This window comes from Macrotis lagotis, chromosome X (genome assembly GCF_037893015.1).
Source record: "Macrotis lagotis isolate mMagLag1 chromosome X, bilby.v1.9.chrom.fasta, whole genome shotgun sequence".
Classification (NCBI taxonomy): Eukaryota; Metazoa; Chordata; class Mammalia; order Peramelemorphia; family Peramelidae; genus Macrotis; species Macrotis lagotis.
In genome coordinates, this window is record NC_133666.1 from 587,919,077 (window position 1) to 587,938,272 (window position 19,196).

Sequence of the window (19,196 nt, forward strand, 5' to 3'; positions counted from 1 at the left end):
GGCTGTTGTGAGACTCAAATGAATCAAGTTTGTTTTTCAGTTATATCCGACTCTGTGACCCCGTTTGGGATTTTCTTGGCAAAGATACTGGAGTAGTTTTGACATTTTCTTCTCCAGCACATTTGACATAGGAAGAAACTGAGGAAAACAGAATTAAGAATTAAGTGACTTATTCAGGGTCACACAGCTGCTAAGTGTTTAAGGTCAGATTTGAACTCAGGAAAATAAGTGTTCCTAACAGTGCTCTAACCACTTAGCAATCTAACTGCCAAAGTCCTATAAAAATACTATTATTATTATTATTATTATTATTATTATTATTATTATTATTATTCCACAGTGCCTTTGAATTCTTTTTTATTCCTCCTTTCTTTCTCACCAACTCCACACACACACACACACACACACACAGTCTCTGTAAATGACTTCTGCAGACTGGGGGAAAGTCCCATCAGTTTGCCGTGGAGCCAGTACCTCTCATCTGCATCCCTCATCCCATTTCCCATATGCTTTTCTATCGTTGGCCTCTTCCCTCTGCCCTCTGTGGACCATCCTCTATATAAAGTCCCCAGATGGTCTCCACTGCCCCTACACACACACACACACACACACACACACACACACACACACACACACATACACACGCACTCCTCATTGCCAAACCTCAGTGGTGGCTTGTATGATTTGGAGCATTTGAAAGTCTCCACATCTCAAGTTTTATTGTTTCCAAATGATTCCCTCAACACCTAGGCCTGACCAATAGAATAAACTCCCCATAGATTCTCTATGATATTATCAAGTCTTTATAAAGGCTGATTATAAACTGCTTGAGTTTTAGCCATTCATTATTATATGTCCCACTGACATTAGTGTCCCCTGAACACTAATTAGCTATGTGATCATGGACAAGTCACTCAACGTCTCTGAGGCTCAGGCTCATCATGTATAAAGTAGATTTAATAATGCTTGCACTATTTGTTTGAGGAGGTTAAAGTAAATAATAATATTATAATACGCATGTATGTTTTCTTTTAAGGTTTGAATATATATATATATATATTCTTATTTTAAGAATAAATTCCATGTCATATAGTAGAAAGAGCACTGAATTTGGAGACAGGATTCTTGCATTTATATTTCAGTTCAGCTTGAGTTTATATTCCATATTCCAACTCAAAATCTATGGTCTTGTGATCCCTTCTCTAAAGTCTAAGACCTGAAGAAACTAAAAAAAAAATGTGTATTATGATAACAAGAATTTCCCAATAAATTAAAAGTATCAAAAACTATAATGGACTACCTTAGGAAGTATGGAAGTTTTTGACAATAAAGGTCTTAACTAGTTATTAGGGATTCAATTTGATAAACTAGCAAAGCTCCAGGCAAATAATAGAAGTTTAATAGGTTATTGTACTAGTTATTGGAGAGAAAAAGATGTCACTATCCCCAAATTACTTTGTACATATTGTTGTGTGTTTATTGTGTGAATTTACATATCCATAAATGTCTATGTGTGTATGTTTCAGGGACATGTAGTGAGGGGGCAACAGGTGAGGCAGAGCTGAGCCTCACCTCTGATTGGGAAGGGTTCAGTGCATTCACCTGGTAAATACGCTAAGAACAAGTTGGGTGTATGTACTCTCTATCTATCTATCTATCTATCCATCCATCCATTCATCTATCATCCATCCATCTGTCTATCTATCTATCCCTTATCTATCTATCTATCCCTTATCTATCTATCTATCTATCTATCCATCATCTATCTATCTATCTATATCCATTATCTATCTATCCATCATCCATCCATGCATCTATCTGTCATCCATCCATCCATCTATCTATCCATTATCTATCTATCTATCTATCTATCTATCTATCTATCTATCTATCCATCCATCTATAGGTATCTACATATATGTTTAGGTGTGTATTTATGTATACATACATATATACACATATGGATAGATGTATGTATGTATATAAGAATGGATATATAGATACATAAATATATATATATAGATATGTGAGGAGAGAAAGACAGAGGGAGAGAGGGAGATAGAGAGGAGAGGAAAAGAAGAGACAGACAGAGAGAACAATAGCAGAGAATAAGAGCTTAATAACAGTTTGTTGTTTGATAGGATTAAAGAAGAGGCAAAATGATCCAGGAAGACTGGAGGCAAAAGGGATGACTTTTAGAACTGCTACTTCTTCAAACTAGGTGACCTCAGCTGTCCTGCTGGACTCTCACATTCAGTTGAGGAGAGGGAATGGAGTCCCTGGGGGCTTTTCCCAGTTGTGTCCTAGGAAGGCCCTGATGCTCTGCCAGTTCATTTATCCGGCCATCAAGACGTCCGAATCTGATAACACTTGCTTGTAACTACTTCTGGGAAGCCCTCCAACCAAATCAACAAATAGCCACTTATTTACACAACTTAATATAAGTGTTTCTTCTAGAACAGGATCAGGCTAGATAGGACTGGCAGCCTTGGTGAGTCTTGAGCCTTGCTGCCCTTTTAGAATTTTGGTCATAAAGGAATGAGGAACTATTCTTTGAACAAGAACAAGGAAGTATGTATGATTTGAGGCTGCAGTTCTCAGAGTGTGGTCTCAGAACCACTGGGGATGCCCAGACCTTTTCGGGGGATTCATAAAGTCAAAATTATTTTCTTAAAATGACATTTTAATTTTTAATATAGTAATTACCGGTAGTAGCTATATCTATATTTTGCTACTAGATTCAGATGGCTACAGAAGAGAAAGTGAGGCTTATGACTTAGCACAATCCTCCTTCACTTAAATCCAATTCACTTGAGATTCATGGTATCACCTCCCTGATGTCTTGGTCTTCTTGGAGAATGAAGGACAAACAGCAACCAGTGAGGAGCCCCACTGAGTATCCAGCCGACCAATTCCAGTTGACCAATCACAGCCTCCCCTTCTTCCTTCTTTCTTCCTTGTTTCCTTCCTTCCTTTTTGCCTTCCTTCCCTCCCCTTTCCTTCCTCTTCCTCTCCCACTATCCATATAGAGTATCATACATTTACCGAAGGAATATAACTTTTTGATTGTTGAAACCTCACAAGATAACTTGGGGTATATGACTTAGATTTTTTTCCTTAAGGACCAAGCCTTAAACCTCAGTCACTGGCCCTCTTTGATTGGCCAACAATAGTCTCAGGCTAAACCTCATTTGGTCTTTGTTATGACCTAGATAGCTCAGAGTGAGTGTAAATAATGGTTCTGTTTGGGCCAAAAAACCTGAGAGTCTTCTCCACCCAGCCTGGGTTTTGTTTTTGACTAGGTAAAAAGAGACTATCCAATTGCCTATTTTTTTTTTTTTTAGAATTTTCAAGGCAATGGGATTAAGTGGCTTGCCCAAGGCCACACAGCTAGGTAATTATTAAGTGTCTTGAGACCAGATTTGAACCCGGGTACTCCTGACTCCAAGGTGCTCTATCCACTGTGCCACCTTGCCACCCCACAATTGCCAATTTACTTACCTAGCCTTGATCACTAAATAGTTATTGCTTCAATCAAACTGAGACCTTGGAAAGACCTTAATTTAAAAAGATCAAAGTCTCCCACTATATCGGGACCATATCTAGACAAACAATTGCCATTAAGTACAAACAAAAACACTTTGGAGAAGGGGAGGGGATTCTCAATCATTTTTCAAAGTATAAATTGGTACTGAAGAACCACTAGTGTAGAGGAAAGAGTGCTGGACTCCAGTCAAAAGAATTGGATTCATACCTTTTCTCTTCCACTACATGACCTTGTTCAAGTTGCTTAAACTCTGGACTTCAATTTCTTCATTTCTAAAATGGAAATTATGGGATTGTAGTTTTATAGCAATCTTAGAGATCATTACTCTAAGCCCCTCATTTTATAGGTAAGGAAACTGACACAAAAAGAGAAGGTATTTATCCAAGGTCAAAGAGATCAAAAAAGATAGCATTTAAAACTACATCTTCCAACTCTGAAACAGATTTTAATCCTTCTCAGAATCACTGCAAGGAAAGTACTTTGCAAACTGTAGGGTGCTATACATAAATGTAAGCGATTCTCATTTTGGTCCATATCTATGACTTCATTAGTGAAGGGAGCTTCCACATATGGAAATTCCCTCTGCAGAGGCAGCCTTTTGTTAATCAGCAATAAATTTTCAGTTTACTGAAGTTTGGGATCTTCACAATCAATAGTGAACTTGAACCATTGAGACAGGAGGCCTTTGAAAAATTTGTTTCCTGGCAGCTCTCACTTGTTTGTTTATGTTTAATAATAGGTTTGTTTGCTTTTAATAATACCCTTGGAGTCATCCTATTTCCTAAGCGGTTACAGCAAATGGTTACCTGTGGCTCAGGGCTCTCCAGCAGTCTTCCACTCATCATCAGTGGCTAGGGGCTACAGGCAGCAAAAGGAAACAGGTTAGTTTGCAAGGGGACATTTCATTTTCCAGGTTAATGATATTTATAGAGGATAATATCACCCATCTTCAAAGTCAGTTGAACCCATTAGTTTTTACTAATCCTCCCAATCACTGCCCCTCCCAGTCAGTCCTCCCCCATTCCTCTAGGCAGGAGATGATATTATCTCCATTGTTAATGTAGACAAGGAAACTGAGGTAGAAGAAAATGCTTGCTCAAGACAAACTGAAAACTGAGATTGTCATTGAATTCTAATGCTTGACTTTTTCCATCTCTGCTTTTCTCCACTATCTACTAAAAATTATCAAAGTATGTGAGTGCATTGACACATAAATGCATACTAAAGCAAGCCAGACAGCCTAGGTCCACAAAAAAAAAGAACAAATTAGCAAATTCATTCATTCGATTTTTTTGTAGATTTATGTTGTGAAATTTAATTATGTGTTTATTTAATAAATGTCTTCCCTTAATAAATTTGACGTGAGGTTCCTGCCAAGGCTATCACAAAAAAGGGGCAAATGAATTGACTGTCTCAGGACTTTTCCATCTGAGGGCTTGTTGGTTGGAGAGTGATTCTAGGAGGAAATTCAATAACTTCTCCAAGTAGTTCTAAATATCATTTCCTGATTAACCCTGACCAAGGCAAAGTAGGTGAGAAAACTTGTGCCTACCCTATCTGTTTCCAGGCTTGCTCCTCAGGATGCCATTTTGTGACTTCTTTCCCCCTGCCTTCTGAAGTGAAATTTTCCTAACTTGATTTCAGTTCAATAGAGAAGGGTGGTTGGAAAGGTAAGGGATTAAGAAAGGCTCATGCATAAGGGAGTACTGGTCAAAGAAGTTTAAAATGTTGATGAGCCTAATTTTGCCCTGTAAGGTATCCTTCCTAGGCTGAGACTGGACAGGTTTGATGGTGATGGTCAAAAACTTCCAGCTTTAGGGAAGCAGAGAAAGTTTTAGGTAAAAAAGTTCCTTCTTAGCTAGGGTCGGGTAGCATCCCAAATTAAAGTCAAGACCAGTAATTGGGAAACAAATGACAAAACTGTTCTGGAGGTAAAATGATGTTGGAAACAAAGCACGATTAAAAGTTAGATCAATAAACAAGATCTAGGCTCTAGGGTTTGGCTCAAAGGCTTTAGTATCAAGGTAGACAAGGTAATTTAAGTAGAGTTCTTTCACTCAACACTTTTCAAGTCCATGTGTTTTTATATGCAACCATGCTATATGTGTTCAGCTTCCTCCTAACTCCCCAACAGAAGAATTGCTTTCCATTGTTTCAGCCGTCTTTGAGGAGCAATATTAGCCAGGTAATGGAACAATCAAACCCACTTATGAAATGCACTCATGTCCTGAAACTTGCCCTGATAATTCCCAGCTACCAAAGATCTCTTACCTTCATGATCTATCTATTTAATAATTTGGACAACATTTTCTAATTGCTTTGTGTTTATAAGATGCACAATGGTATAAAGGACCCAGTTTGACTTTCAGGATTGTTCTACTAATTTTTGCTTGAGCCCCATTCAAATGAATTTCTTTAAGGGAAATTTTATTTTATTTTTCCAGTTGCATGCAATGGTAGTTTTTCATTCATCCATTTGCAGATTTATGAGTTCCAGATTTTTCTACCAACTTCCCCATAGTGGTGAACAGTCTGGTGAAAGTTGTACATGTACATTTGTCTTTAACATATTTACATATTATTCATGTTGTAAAAGAGGAATTAGAACTAAGAGAAAAGAAAAAAACCATGAGGAAGAAAGGGAAAACATAAAGTTTAAAAAAATGAACATAGTGTGCTTTGCTCTACATTCAGACTCCATAGTTTTTTCCCTCTGAATGTAGATGGCATTGTCCATAGCAGATCTCTCAGGGTTTCCCTTGATCTCTGAACTACTGAAAGAAGCTGCATTCATCATACTTGATCATTTCACAATGTTGTTGCCAATGTGTACAATGTTGTCTTGGTTCTGTTCACTTCACTCAGCATCAGTTCATGCAAGTCTTTTCATGTAATTTATTATAAAACAATGGTACTCCATAACACATCATAACTTGTTCAGCCATTACCCAATTGATGGTATCTCCTCATCAAATGAATTTTTTATTTTATATATATATATTTTTTCCCAATTACATCCAATGATAGTTTCTACCTATCATTTTTTGAAAAGTTTTGAGTTTTACAATTTTTTCCCTCTCTCCCTTCCCTCCCCCTCCCCCCCCACAACAGAAGGCAATCTGATATAGGCTTTACACAACAAAATTAATTTTTTAAATGTCATATCACTATCGATCTTGCAAAAATTATATGCATGATTAAAATTATTATTTTAATAATAAAATTGCATTCAACTAATAGACACAACATGTTGAAACAAGCATCCTTATGGTTTCCACATTTGTTAGTCAGACTTAAAAAAAAAATTTCTCCTTGCCAATGGAAGTGTCTCAATGCTACCCACTATCCCTGAGTGTATACTGGTGGGTAAAATCCCTCCATTCCATTTTCTGTAAAATGGAGATAAAAAAGCACCTTCATGCAGGGTTGTTGTAAGGATCAAATGAACTAATATCTGTAATGGGCTTAGCATAGTGTCTGACATAAGGTAGATACAATGTTAATGATTATTCTCCCCGACCCCATTTCTGAGCATTACTCTTTTTTTTTCTTTTTTCAATCCCTTTGCTAGCTCTTTTTATACATGTCCTAATACCACTGATTGCCACACCATATCCCATGGATGTGGTCCTCTACCTTGAGGTTCCTTAAATCATCTGAGCTACTTCTATTCCTATTCTGTCTTTGCTATGACTATTATTTTCCTGATGCTTTCTGCTACTTGCACTCATGCAGATGAAGCCCCCAAGGTGCCATGTTGATGAGCTTTGTGGCCATGGTACCTTGGCTTTCTGGTCACTGGCAGAGATCTTTGACCTTGTCTAGGATCAGTCAACTTGTCAAGAAGAAGTCTGCCCAGATTCAGTAGAGAGAAGAAGCCTTGTCACCATGGGTCTTCCTGTTCTTTTTAACCTAGACTTTTACCACCATTTTCTACTGACCCTTTCCTGCCCTCAAGGAGATTACACTCTTTTGAAGGAGACAACATGTAAACAGACATATTCAGGAAAAATAGGAAATAATTAACAGAAGGAAGGCACTAGAATTTGAGGGAGGTTTCTTGTGTAGGTGGAATTTTATAATTTTTAATTTGTAAATTAAAAGACACCAAGGAGCTCAGTACTTGGATTGGAAGAGGGAGAGCAATCTAGGCAAAGGGGACAGCCATAAAAATGCCTGAAGCCAGAGATGGTGTATCCTGTTTGTGAAATAGACAGGATTCTAGTGTTTCTGGATCAAGGAATAAGGTAGAAAAAGACCTGGAAAGGGTAGAGGAGGCTAACTTATGAAGGACTTTGAATGTCAAAGACAGGTGAGCACTACCTGCAAAATAAGGATATTATCAGTATTACTTAACTAACAGGGTTGTTGTGAGGGAAATGCTTTGTAGAGTTTAAAGCTTTTTAAAAACAAGATCACAGATTTAGAGCTCGAGAAGATCTTAGAGGTTTTCTGATGCCACCCTCTCATTTTATATGTGAAGAAAACAAGATTTAGAGGAACTGAATAATTTGCCCAGAGTCACAAGTTTTGAATGTCATAATGTCATTTCGGCATTTGAATGTCAACACTAAACTAACCCATTTTCCATGGAACATTAAGAAGGACAACTTTCAGAGTGGAACTAACTATGAAAAAGGCACCAAATATGGTTTTCATCCATTAGCAAGCATTGAGTAACCTACTGTATGCCAGTCACTGCAGTAGACTGGAGAATACCAAGAATAAACCACACTCACTGATATAATTTACAATCTAATAGGAAAACAAGAAGTACCTACAAAATATTGTCCAGATTATAAAGAGGCATAAAGAGATCAAAAGCAAAGTGGAGAAACATAAGGTGATTTGGGAGGATGAATGAAAATAGGAAGGATCCATCAGGGAAATGCAGTAGGTAGTGCTGGAGCAATGTCTAGAAGGAAAAACCTCAGTTTAATACCTGGCTTTGTGGTTGATGGACTGTGTAATCTCACCCCACTTAATCTCCCTCAGTTTCCTCATCTAAAAAATAACTCACCTGCTCTACTTTGCCTTACAGAACCATTGTGAGGCTCAAATAAGCCCTGGAGTCAGGAGTATCTGAGTTCAAGACTGGCCTCAGACACTTAATAATAATTACATAGCTGTGTGACCTTGGGCAAGTCACTTAACCCCATTGCCTTGCAAAAGCCAAAAAAAAATGAAAAAATGCCAGATATTATTGGTATGCAAAATGATCTTTCACTGGATAAAAGACTCATGATTCCTTTAAATAGGGACCTTTCCTAGTTTGATCCTAGACACTCTAGTAGTGGTTTCTAGATCTACTATGTAAAGGAAAGTAACTTATATAATGTTCCTATTGGGTCATATTTTTCTTAACTTGTCACTAATTTATTTCATCCTAACCTGGGTCTTCCCCTACAGGTCATTCAATCTGTGACTATGCTATTCAAGAGTAAGGCAGCTTCTTCTCCAGAGGTTTGCTCTTTTTAGGAGCAAACAATGCAAGAGAAAAAAGAAGAAAATTGCAGCTAAGACAGAAATGATTAATTGGACCTCTCTACTGAAAATAGGATGTAGCTCTCAAGATAGGGGGGCTACTCAGGTAAGAACACTTTTCGGGTACAATACCAGAAAAGAAAAGAAAAGAAAAGAAAAGAAAAATTAGATCCTCACCATTCTTTATTGTTGAATGAATGAATACATGATTTCAGGTAATAATAATGATAGTATTAATAATTGTTCAATAATTGAATCTCTGAATTAAAGGTACTTTTAGAGATTATCTCATGTAAATTCTCATTCAGTGCTTACCTTATCTATAAAAAGAAGGTGATTAAGCTGGTGACCTCTAAGACCTTTCCAATTTGAGAATCATATAATTCTAGGATCTTTTTTTTTCAGATGAAGACATTGAGGCTAAGAGACATGATTAACCACCAGCTCTGACCATGTGCAAAACAAGAGCCCAGTGAGTAGGACCTAGTGCTTGGTATTAAAAGATCTGAACTAAAGTTCAAGTTCTACTATATAATCCTGAACAAGTTATTAAACTTTTTTTTTAACAAGGCAATGGGATTAAGTGACTTGCCCAAGGTCACACAGTTAATAAGTATTGTGTCTGAGGCCAGATTTGAACTCAGGTCTTCCTAACTCCAGGTTTGGTGCTCTATCCACTATGCTACCTAGCTGTCCCAAATTATTAAAGTTTTATAAGCCTCAGTTTTCTCATCTGCTAAATGAGGTACTTCCTACCCTTCTTATCTCCACAGAGATATGAGAAATAACTTTGTAATCTCTGAAATACTACCCAAAAATTAAATATCATTCCTACTTTCTTCTCCATATCCTAAGACTTGTGATTTTATCAGTGGAGGAAGGTTCAGTAATTTTCTCTGCCAATGCAGATTAGCATCTTTCTTGCAGTTCATAGCTGAATCTTTGCCTTGGTGTGCAGAGATTGGTGATTTGCAGAGGTTCACATAATTACTAATGGGGTAGAGGGAGGATTTAAACCCCAGTCTTCCTGTCTCTAAGGCCAGCTTTACCTATGCCATATTGACTCTCACTACTGTTAATAACAACAATAAACAAAAGAAATATAATTCAATAAAAACATGATTTAAAAAATAAGTTCCTAAAACATTGCCTATGCCCATGCTACATACAACTCCATGGATTCAGAAGGCTGAATTGTTCTTCATCCTTCCTTAATGAAGAGGACCAATGACAAGGTTATGTCTTGACTGGACCATGAACTGGATTTACCCAAGGGAAAGTAATACTAAGTCTTACTCTCTCTTCCAGAGTCAGCAAAGTCCATGGCAAGACAAAAGTCAAAATGATTGATGATGGCCTGGGTTGCCATCTCTGGTATGCATCTCTGGTATCTTTGATGTCTGACCAAGTTCTAAGTGCTCCATAGAGCCTACTTCAGCTACTTCATGTCTGCTAGAACAAATTGTTCTTATCCTATCATGGAGAGTCTTCATATGCTTGGCACAGACATACCCCTCACCAATGGGTTGGAGGTCTGTGTGTGGGGGGCATGTTCAGTCCTACCTATAGTGTTTGCCTTTGATCCATTGCTCATAAGATTCCAAGAAGTTATGACATACATAGTGGACACATCCCAACAAAACCATCTCAGCAGATGGGCTTATCCAAGTTGAGGGTGTAGTACTATAGAAAAGACCATTAGAGAACAAGTAGATACAGAGAACATAGGAATTCAGAGAGGAAAGATAACTTCAAGATCATTTCAGTCTGTTCATTTTTCAAAGTTGCAGTAGGGTTAAAGCTGACCTGGTGTTTCCACTAAGTCTGGTATCAGTATGGTGAACCTTTTGGAGAGGGAACGGGGACCAGACTGCCTAATAAGAGACCTACAGAAACAAAGGAGATTAGAACTTCTGTGCTGATCAATAGTGGGGTCAGCTAGTAAGTGGCTACCGAACTCTGAAGCCAGATATGAAGACTCAGTCTCAAAAAAAATTAATTAATCAATTGACAGATTGATTGATTAATTGCTATAAAAGTTACTTATTCAAAGGTTTTCCGAGCAGCATTATATATAACTACAAAAACTAAAAGCAGTATAATGTCCCAAAGCAGGATAATTGTTAAATAAACTGTGGCGTGGGCTGGGTGGAAGGGTTGGGGAGGAAATGGAGTGGAGATGGCAAAGTAAGGCAACAACCCAACTGAGCTCTCCCAATATTTCTATCCAAACAACTTCAAAAGGAGCTGGGGCCCTCTCTGGTTAAAGGCCAGAGCACAGGCTAAGAGAGTACTGACCACACATCTCCCCATATCATGAAAACACTGAAAATTTGCAGACCTACCTTTCTCCCCCAGAACAGGTTCTGAAAACAGCTGCATGAAAATGCCTGAAGTTTGGAATAGTGCCTTTCCACCCTTAGGTGAGAAGATCCTAACTTTACCATAAAGTTGAAGAGCAAGAAATGAGCAAACAGCAACAGAAATAACAACCGCAAAAAGCTACTACAGTGGAAGGGAAGACCAAGACACAACTTTAGAAGAAGACAACAATATGAAAAGAGTCACAGTCAAAGCCTTAAAGAAAAATTCTAATTGGACCAAAGTCTAACAAAAATTTCTGAAAGAATTAAAAAAAGAAGTAAGAGTAGTAAAATTGAGGAAAGAGTCATGCAAGAAAATTATGAAAAGAGAATTAGAAATTTGGTAAAAAGAGACACAAAAATAAGAAAATACAAACTTCAAAAAACAGAATAAGTCAAATGGAAAAGGAAATGCAAAACTTCAACAAAGAACCTTTATGAGTGATTTGGTTTTTAATTCATTATTAATCATGCTTGGAACAGCACTTGAGCTAAAGAATTTAGTATTCTGGCTAGAGTTGGTAGTAGCAGAAGAGCATATCTGGACAAAGAAGAGTTTGATACCTTTCTCAAACATATTCTGGAAGAGGAGAGATGTAGTTTGATTACAGGATGGACCACAAGGAAATTGAAATCCTGACTTTTCTACAAAGTTTTCACTAGTCAAAAATGTAATTGGGATAAAAACAACTTTTGGTTTGCCCAAAAATTTAGCTTCCATGTAATTTGTTAGGTGTTATATCATAATATATTTTGTTCTTCCTTTGTAATGTAAATTTTATTTGGATCAATTTGAATTTTAAAAAAACTGGTTAAAAAAAGCAGATTTGACCCAATGGAAAAAGATGTACAAAACTGAAGAAAATAATTCATTAAAAATTAAAATTAGGTAAGTGGAAGCTAAATGACTTTATGAGACATCAAAGAACAATTAAATATACTCAAAAGACTGAAAAAATAGAAGAAAACAATTCTAGAGTACCACCTCACATCTCATCAGAAAGTACAAATGTAAACTAGATACCCTAATTCATTGTTGGAGTTTATATACTAATCCAAACCTTGTGAACAATAATGTGAAACTATTTTCAAAGTGCTACAAAAAATGGGCATACCCCTTGACCTAGCAATATTTCTATGAAATCTATACTCCAAAGAAATCAAAGAAAAAGGAAATGTGTGTGTATGTACACACACACACACACACACATATATATATATATAGACATAGACATAGATACATATGAACTGATGGAAAGTGAAGTGAGAAGAACCAGGAGATCATTGTGTTAAGTAAGATTAATGTTGAAATAATGATCACCTTCTTGATTTCTTTTTTTGTGTCATATAGCTAATATGGACATTTATTTTATATGATTTTACATGTATAATTGATAGTATTTTGCTTGCCTTCTCAGTGGGTTGAGGAGTAGGAGGAAGGAAGAGAATTTGGAAGTCAAAATTTAAAAGAAAAAAAGTATTTAAAATAAATAAATTTACTTTAAAAAAACATAAATTGATGTATGTTCATAGAATAGATTATTATAGTACCTGAAAAGCATAAGAAATACAAAGAAACCTGAAAGTAGTTTTACGAAGCAGTCCTCCAATATATCTATGACTGTGATCTTTTTAATCAAAATTTCAGTCCATCATTGCCTGCATATCCATACCAGTGCAACTCTGATCCATGTCAATTTAAAAAGGCTTCCCCTCAAAGGGTCCTCTACCTATGGTGGGGTTCTTTTTCTTATTTCCTTGACGTTTCAATACTAATAGAGTTTGTGAACTCTGAAAAACATATAATCCTTCTTCCCTTCCTCTTCTTCATCATCACTACCACCATCTCATACTACTCTTGATCTTGTCCCTATTCCTGCTACTGCTGCATCTCCCACCATTCTCCTGGAACTTAGCAGCCTGGTACCTCTTGTGAAGTGACAGCTGAAGAGACTCCCAACTTGTCATGTCTAACAAAAAAGTGGGAGTCAAGACTGAAAACAAGGTAATTTGAAGGTGGCAGGGCAAGATGGTTGATGGTACAATTTAAGATTAAGAGGCACACACCACTTAGTTAACTAATGAAACACTATTGTGAACATCAGGGTTTGTCAGTGGGGCAGATCAGATCTCAATTTGATGGTCAACCAATTAATGAAATATGTGCACAGTTGGAAATGGAGGATGAAGACAAGTGATGTATTCCAGTAGTAGACAGGGGGTATTTACTATAAAAAGAACCTAGAACTCTATTCCAGAACCATGCTGGTAAAGAAAACAATACATTCACAATTAAAAAAAACAAGATTTGGTTTATCTCCATTCAGGTTGTCCAACCTTAGGTTACCTTCCGGTAACATTAAAATAAAGCAATTGTTTGAGAGTTGCACCCAGAATGAAAAATACAGTACACTGATAGAATGGTTAATTTGTAGTCTTACCTTAGTTAGGTTTACCAAGTGCTACCAAAAAATCATGGCACTTTTAACTTCTTAGAAAGTCAGGAAATATGCAACATCAATACCAAAGGCAAAGGCGTAGATTGTGAAAGCAAACACAAAATAGCAAAGCGACAATACAACAGTTTAAAGGTAGGTGCATACTGACTAGCCTACATCATACAGATGGATTGTATCCCACAGATCGATTGAAAATTCTATGCAATATGTTCTGTCTATAATACTGCTTAAAAACACCAAAGAAAATTAACATCAAAAGAGTGTTAGTGGTGGAATTAAAAGTCTAATATTCATTCCATGGATTTTATTTTTTCACTTGTGAAAATGAAAAGGGGGGGCAGAGCCAAGATGGTGGCGTGAAGGCAGCATTTCCCAGAAACTCCTTCCCCCAAAACTCTAAAAAGCCCATAAATTATGACTCTAGTCAAAATTTAGAGGGGGCCAGAACCCAGAGAAAGGCTGAGTGATATATTTTCTCTGTCCAAGATAACTTAGAAGTTCTGCGGGAAAGGTGTGTTTCACCTAGACCAGGGGTTGGAGAAAAGCCCCGGCTGCAGTGCAGGGAGCACTGGCAACAGCTTGAAGGGGTTGTGAGAGATCTCTGCTACATCAGAATGAGTGTGGAGTGAAGAGCACCACCCGCAGAATTTGCAGTGAGAATCGGGGAAACCAGCCTGCACCTCTAGAACACAGACCACAAACGGTAAGAGGGTCAGGGGAGACCCTTTTAGAGCAGAAAGCTCTCTGCTCTCCCTGGGGAAGGATTCTGCTGTTTGCCCACACTCAGATTCAGGTTGCAGTTTGGACTTCCATACTAAGATAGCAGAGCCTCTCCTCACAGTTCCAGGGCAGAGGAGAGTGACTGTAGTCATCTAAATATCAAAGCACAGACAAAAGAGCATATTCCCTCGGAGGAATAAAGGTCCCAGTGGAGGGTACCAACCCCCCCCCCCAAGTGGGTGTACCAATAATACTCAAAAGCTCAGGAAGCACCCCAAAACCAGACACAGACTGGAGAAATAAGTAAACAGAGAAAAAAGAGGAACACTATTGAGAAAGACATTGTCTATGATCCCAAGAGTCCTCCTCAATCTGAAGATGAGGAAGTACAAGCTCCTGCATCTAAAGACTCCATGAAAAATGGAAGTTGAGCTCAGGCAGCGAGAGATCTCAAAAAGATTTTGAAAATCAAGTAAGGGAGATAGAAGAAAAATTGGGAAAAGAAATGAGAGAGATGCAGGAAAAACATAAAAAAGAAGTCAGCAGCTTAGTCAAGGAAATCCAAAAAAAAAATGCTGAAGAAAAATCAGCATAGGCCAAATGGAAAAAACAGTTCAAAAAGTTGAGGAGAAGAATGCTTTAAAAAGCAGAATTGGCCAGATGGAAAAGGAGATAAAAAAGGTCTCTGAGGAAAACATAGAAACTGATGACTTTATGAGAAGTCAAGACATAATACTTCAACACCAAAAGATTGAAAAATTAGAAGAAAAAGTGAAACATCTCATTGAAAAAACAACTGATCTGGAAAATAGAATCAGGAAAAATAAATTAAAAATTATTGGGATACCTGAAAGTCATGATCAGGAAAAGAGCCTTGACCTCATTTTTTTAAAAAAATCCTACAGGAAAACTGCCCTGATATCTTAGAAGCAACAGGCAAAATAGAAATTGAGAGAATCCATTGATCTTCCCCAGAAAGAGATCCAAAAACAAAAACCAACCCCCAGGAATATTATAGCCAAGAACTCCCAAGTCAAAGAGAAAATATTACAAGCAGCCAGAAGGACACAGTTCAAATATTGTGGAGCTGCAGTCAGGATCACACAGGACTTAGCAGCAACTACATTAAGGGCTCATAGGCCTTGGAATATAATATTCTGCAGGGCAAAAGAGCTTGGAATGCAACCAAGAATCAACTACCCAGCAAAACTGAAGATCCTCTTCCAAGGGAAAAGATGGACTTTTAATGAACCAGGGGAATTTCAAATGTTCCTGTTGAAACAACCAGAGCTGAATATAAAGTTGTTTTTTTGTCTTTTGTTTTTAGATTTTTGCAAGGCAAATAGAATTAAGTGGCTTGCCCAAGGCCACACAACTAAGTAATTATTAAGCGTCTGAAGTCGGATTTGAACCCTGGTACTCCTGACTCCAGAGCCGGTGCTCTATCCATTGCGCCCCCTAGCTGCCCTAAACAGAAAGTTTGACCTTCAAATACAGGACTCAGGTGAAGCATAGAGAGCAGAGGAGAAGGATAAAATATAAGGGACTTGATGATGATGAACTACATGTATTCCTGATAATATTCATATGAAACTTCTCATTTAATAGAGCAAGTAGAAGGAGCTTTTATAGATGCAGCACAGGAGAGAGCTGAATCCAAAGATATAATATATTGTAAAAATGGAGTTAATGGGGGTGGCTAGGTCTGTGTGGCCTTGGGCAAGCCACTTAACCCCAGTTGCTTTGCAAAAAAAAAATGGAGTTAATGACTAAAAGGGAAATGCACTGGGAGTAAGAGAAAGAAGAGGTGGAATGGGCTAAGATATTTTGTATAAAAGTTATACTTTTAAATTTTATTATTATTATTATTTTTTACAATGAACTTTTGCAATGATGTGGGGGGGCAAGGTGAGGGGGAATGAGAGAGCCTTCACTCCCAACAGAAATGGCTCAGAGAGCGGTGGCTAGGTGGCGTAGTGAATAAAGCACTGGCCCTGGTGTCAGGAATACCTGGGTTCAAATCCAGTCTCAGACACTTAACCTAGTTGTGTGGCCTTGGGCAAGCCACTTAACCCTGTTTGCCTTTCAAAAACCTAAAAAAAAAATGGCTCAGAGAGGAAACAGCATATACACTCAATAGAGTATAGACATCTAGAGTAAAAAGGAGAAAAAGGGGAAAGGGAGAAGGGAGGTGATGTGGTTGATGGAGGAGAGGGTAGCTCATAGGAGAAAACAGTCATATATAACACATTTTCTTTTTTTACTTCTTGCAAGGGACTGGGATTGGGTGGCCTGTCCGGGACCATGGAGTCCAGTAGTTGCTGGGTCTCAGGGGTGGTATGTGGGCTCAGGGCCTCTTGGCCCCAAGGCTGGTGATCAGTCAACTGCACTACTCAGGCACATTTTAGAAGAGGGACAGAGTGGAAGGAGAGAGAAAATATAATATATGTAGTGGGGAGGAATGGATGGAGGGAATTACAATCAGCAACAGCAACAAATGCACAAATGTGGAAGTAACTTTTATGATGGACTTATCATAAAGAATGTGATCCACCTGAGACAGAGCTGATGGTATCAGAACACAGACCTAAACACATTTTTTTCTCTTTACTTTATTTCTCATGAGGGTCTATATTTCTTGAGGGAAGGGGGTATTATCTGTACTCTTAAACAAAATATTTTAGTAATATATATATATATAAAAAATTACTTGTACAAAAATATTCATAGCAGCTCTGTTCATGGTGGCAAAGAATTGCAAATGTCCTTCAATTGGGGAATGGCTTAACAAAAGGTGGTATATGTATGTGATGGAACACTATTGTTCTATTAGAATCCAGGAGGGATGAGAATTCAGGGATGCCAGGAAAGATTTGCATGGACTGATGCTGAGTGTAATGAGCAGAACCAGAGGAACATTGTGCACCCTAGCAGCAATATGGGGGTGATGACCAACCTTGATGGACTTGCTCATTCAATTAGTGCAGTAATCAGACACAAGACTTTATTTTTCTTCCTTAGGGATATAATTTCTCTCTCATCACATTCAGCTTAGATCAATGTATACCATGGGAACAATGTAAAGACTAACAGACTGCCTTCTGTGGGGGGGGGGGTAGGGGGGAGGGAAGTAAGAGTAAGGGAAAAATTGTAAAAAATTAAAAAAAAATCTTTGGGAGAAAGCTCTATATGCATACCAAAGTGGTCTGGAAACTGGCAGACTCTTACAAGTTATTTTCTAGAGCTGAGCATCAAAAGGGACTGAAAGATAAGGGGAACACAAGATTCAGTAATCTCTTCTGCTTGCTGTTTATAAAATGAGAGGAAGTATAGTATAATGGAGAAGGGTTAAACTCTGGGTTCTCAGAACTCAAAACCAAGTGTGCACTATATTAAAGTGGGGGAAATGCTTAACCAAAAAATAAAAATAACCAATAAATGCTTAACCAAAAAATAAAATAACCAATTAAAAAAACAGTACAACAGAGAAAAAAAAATGAAAACCCACAAATGGGTGTATAAAATCACATTGTGGTCGGCATATGACCTGCAGTCTATATTTTGGACAGCCCTAATCTACATCCTGACTATTTAGGTATAGTTTCTCTCTTCTATGATTCCTTCCCCCATTCCTTTACATATATATATATACATATATATGTATATATATATATATGTATATATATATATATTTAAATAATGCATATTTTTTAAACTAAATGACTGATGGTATGTTTTGATCAACATCAAATCGAGTGGGGAGGTAAAGAATGAAGTAATTCTGTGAAAATATCCATTTTTTTCTGTTAGTAGCATGCTCATTCAACTTTTATCTTTATATTCCAGTAAGCTATCCCACAAAAATTCTTATATACATCGAGTGAATAATTTCAATGTTTTGCTTTTAGCATTGTATAACCAATGATGATTTTATAATTTTTTTGTATGTAGCTGTTATATATTATATGTCTCTCAGTGGGGATGAATTACTATAAAGAAACTATCCTAGTACCTGGGTTCAAATCCGACCTCAGACACTTAATAATTCCCTAGCTGTGTGGCCTTGGACAAGTCACTTAACCCTGTTTGCCTTGCAAAAAAAAAAAGAAAGAAAGAAACTATCCTAGATAGTTTTCTCTTCAAGTCACACATCTTGGTTAAACAAGCCTGTTAAATTTTTCTTAAAAAGGAAATAAAAGGGAAAATGGATTAGAATGAATAGAAAGAATAAATTGAAAGGAGTTATTGAGGAATTTTTATGATACCTTATATGTGAAAAGAGACTGGACCTCTGATTTCATTAGTATAGAGATCTCCTGGGTATGACAGCTCCCTCCACCAACATAGGTCAGTACCCTGGCTACAACTGAGAATTTGTCTTGATCCTTTGGCCTCACCTTCTGGAAATGATTGTCCTTGAATTTGGACAATCACCAACAGCTCAGAAATGAAACCTTACTATCACTAGATATTAGACACCTATCATTAGACAACCTTCTCTCACTGTTTTGCTGTTGTGCCTCCCTACTGTTGTTATATTATATTATTTGACTCTTTGTCTAGTCACAAGTATATAAATCAAGGTCCAGCCACACTAATGTGGGTACCCCTCATTAGGGGTGG